The following is a 4306-nucleotide window of genomic DNA, read 5'->3' as shown; positions in this document are numbered from 1 at the left end:
ATAACACAAATATTTCTAGCTTACAGTTCTTATTTGTTGAAATTTTTTTCTAAACTTATTAATCGTATACCTTTCCAAGTTCTATTAACATTATTTAATGCAATTATTATTATTATTAGACTTTGAAAAATAGTATTTTTGATTTCATATTAACATATATTTTTTAAAAGTTTTGCTTTCACACAAAACGTGCACTGTGACCGCACATAGGGTAGCACGCTGTGCTGCACATCGTGCACACAGAGTGTTCTCACTTTGAGTGAACATTGAGCAGCCTCACCTCGTACATAGATCGTCTTGCGTTCTTGGCGACACATCGTGTTGTCACATTGTGTAGCTACTGTGCGCCCTAAAGCCTTCTTGGTTGATCACAATGTGATAAACATACAAAATAGGACCTTCCTCAATTTCTTTGAAACCGCAATTGCTTGATTTTCTTCCATACATGCTTCATTTATTCTTTACAAGAAATATAAAAAAAAAATGTACCTCGTTTGACTGGTGCGCTTAAGAAGAAGAAGAAGAAGAAGAAGAAGAAGAAGAAGAAGAAGAAGAAGAAGAAGAAGGTAGAGTTCGAGTGCCGCGGTTGATCCTAATCTGGCCGCACGGCGGGATACCTGAGAATCCGTCCTGGCTAAGGGTGTGATTTCCAATGCAACGACGGCACTACAATTATTATTTAATTCCCTGGACGAGAAGGAAGATCTTTTATTACTTCTATTAAAATTTGCAGTTCGGAATAAAACTTAGGCCTTGTATTAGCCAATACATCTTAAAGGTTTCCAAAAGATTTTCATAGAGACATTTTTTAAATGACGACGCCAGCATCTATAAGATTAAATGAAAAGCAGTGCATTGAGTGACGTATATAACTCGTGCCGCACGGCCCACTTAGGATTGCTTAGGATAAGCAACAGCATTCAAAGTCAACCTAAAAGTTGACGCGCGGCCCGAAACGGACAGTTAGGATCTCGTGATCAAACGCTTATGTTTTTTGGGAAAACTTTGCGACCTCGGGACTTATAATATTTCTCCAGAAAGGAAAGAAACCTTAAAAAGTGGATGGAAATTTATTTCCCAATCTGGTTTGGAAAAGACCGATCTTTCATAAAAGAATTTCTGTTTTTTAACATTCAGATTTTAACCCTTTAAAAATTCCCTGAGCGAATAAAAATAATTTTTAATTTAATTTTACATTGTATTTGATTTGTAGCTCCTGTCAACTTATATTGAGACTTCTCCTTTAAAGGAATAACATTCTCAACTGACGAGCAGAGCAAGGTCTATTAGGAGAAGCTGCGGCTTATATCTTTCTTTAACTATTGTATTGCTATATGAATAAAACACAGCGTTTTTTGTATGCTTTAAAACAAATACTCTTTGATTACCGAGACTAGAAATTATAATTAGAGTAGATGACAGGAAAACATCTGTAAAAATAGCCTAGAGTAGGTTTTTTTGAATGACACCTCTTACATGGAAACAGAATCTTAATCTTTCTCAATGCCAAGCCCACTTTACCATTAAATTTACTTGATAAATGATTGAAATTACATACAAAGTCAATTATTAAATTTCCTTTAGTTAACCAACAAATTATTAGGGTTCCAATATATGTGTATGTGCGGGCTTTTGCTCCTGATTCAGCATAATCCATAATAAATCCACAAAAATAATTTCGACTATCTTGAAGGTGTTGTACATATTCTGAACCATCTTTCGCTGCCTCATGTAAAATTTCATCTACTCTTTGCCAGAATTTGGCTTTCGTGGTCAAATTTACTTGGAAGCTCATTTTCAATCTCTTCAGCTACCTTATTTTATTTTATTCTTGCGTGGTCTAAGAAGAACACATATAAGGAGGGGTTTTTCAAAACTGAACATCTCCACTTCTGGTCAAAATTCGTTTTTTCGCTGATTCGGGCTAAGATTCATGGTTTGTTGTAGTTGACCGAACCTCATCTTTCAAAAGTGGTTATTTCCCATTGAAATAGTCGATCGAAAACGTGTGTTCTCTTCAAAACTAAACACGCTCTACATGTTTTTTGGCTCTGCTGAAAAATTTCTGAAAGAGGATATGTTCAATTTAGAAGAACCCCTCCTCATATGGTATGATACGATATTCGTTTGTCCTCGAAGAGCTTCGAAGTGAAATTTTAAAGATTTTGTCAAAGGGAAGTTTTAAAATTTTGACAAGCAATATGCATTAACTCGCGCATGGGTTACTTCAATATACCTTTCTGAACTTTAGCTTCAAATTTTTAAACCATTCATAAATACCAGCGTCTACGTCATGTTCCAGAAAAACAAAACAGTTTGGTTTATTATAGGGTCTAGATGTAAACAAGTAGACTTGGGTTTATGAGTGGTGTTCTTAAATGTTTTGCTCTGTTCATCGGGTATCAACTTTATTGCGTTATGCTCTTCTCTTGTTATATAATGAAGCAATTTTATTCTTGCACTTTCAGCAAGAGATGAGAGCTATTTTCTATCGAGCATTTCATCCTCATGGCTTTGTACTGAAATCGCCATTGTAAGAAGTAAAACCCCTTAGAACCTTTTAAAATCTTCTCAAGATATCATTAAAGCGACGAATTTCGCATGAGAACACCTTTGATTGCATTATTCTCTGCTGTAAAGCATTTTAGGCAACAAAAAATTGCAATGAAATGTGCTGCATCAATTATGATGAAAGAAGCGGCCAATCGACCTCCAACGTTTCTCCTTTGTGGCAAATAAGAAAAGTTCCCGCATATAATGTTTTAAAGTTAGATTATTAAAGATAGGGATAGTGCACCTTCTAAAGCTTTGGAATAATCCGAAGTTGCATGTTTAGGCATAATACTTACGATTACCAACCATTTATTTAAAAATAAAAGGATGTTTTCGTCTCCTGTGATGCAGAAAGTATTTGACCTTCTGACAATGTGATGCTTTTAAAGTTTATACCTATTTCGTGTAGAAATATGCTTGACGAGTCAAATTGTCGATGATCTTCACGGTTTTAATTAGACCTGCTGTGCTATGTGGTTACATACCGTAGCATTCTTCTTGTAGAAACGACAATATTATTTGAAAATAAAACTTTGTTACGGCAAAAGGGAGTGGACTTTAACTTCTTCTAAACCAAAGATACACATTAGGACCTAATATCTTTATCTAAACCAATGAACCCAATGCAACCTACGTAAGCAGAGGTATATTTACATGAATGAAAATTGACATTAACCATTAATATAAATTTCTTTTATAATAAAAGCAGTCTCTGAGATACCCGAAATAGCCAGAAATTTCACTCTTAAATATCGCAAATTGCTTTTTAAATTGAGTTTCTTTTCGAGAACAGTTTGGGAGAGATCAAAATAGGCACTTTTCATACGGAATAGCGGTCTGCGATTTGCACAGTGCAAAATAATGAAGCACAAGGAAGCAGCTATGTGAATCCGTGTGCGCTGAAGCGGCTCTCGATTGATATTTGTTGCAAGCTTGATATTAGCTTCATTTTGACTATCAAAAACTATCAAATGACTACCAAAACGACTCCAAAGGACGTTTGGAAAGTTATTCATATGGGTGGTATGAGCGTGAAGTGAGCAACACAATTGTGCAATATCGATTATTTTTTCAATTTTGACTATCAAACGACTAAAATTGGAATTCCGAAAGGACATGAGCGCCAACTTTCGGCATAGAAAAATGGTATAAGTGCCAATATTTCGCGCAGCAAAAGAGCATAAACGTCAAAATTTGACATTCCAAGAGGACATAGGCGCCAAAATTCGGAAAAGAAAAAGGCCATAAGCACGAATATTTGGCATGGCGAAAGGGCATAAGTTCCAAAATTTGGCAAAGAAAAATAGCATGTGCGCCAAATTTTAAAAATAGAAGAGGTCATGAGCGACACTGGTTGGAACAGAAAAAGGGAATAAGCGACAACTTTTGGCAAACCAAAAGAAAATAAGTGTCAAAGTCTGAAATTCTAAAAGAGCTCAAGCGCCCAAATTTGGCCAACCAGATGGACATGAGAATCAAAGTTTGGAATTCCAAAAGGGCATAAGTGCCAAAGTTTAAAATTCTAAAAAGAGTATTAGCACCAATAGCTGGCAAAGAAGAAGGACATAAGCGCCAATTTTTGAAATCAAAAAGGGTATAAGCGACATTTGGCACAGCCAAAGGGCATAAGTGCCCTTTACCCACCATGCCCACCCAGTGATCCCAGATCTGAAACGAGACGTGGTCCAATACTATGACACGTCTATGTCCGTGTGAATATGGTAGGAGACGATATAAATGCCTGGGTTGCGCG

Source organism: Belonocnema kinseyi, chromosome 5, assembly GCF_010883055.1.
Source record: "Belonocnema kinseyi isolate 2016_QV_RU_SX_M_011 chromosome 5, B_treatae_v1, whole genome shotgun sequence".
NCBI lineage: Eukaryota > Metazoa > Arthropoda > Insecta > Hymenoptera > Cynipidae > Belonocnema > Belonocnema kinseyi.
This window is presented reverse-complemented; position numbering follows the sequence as displayed.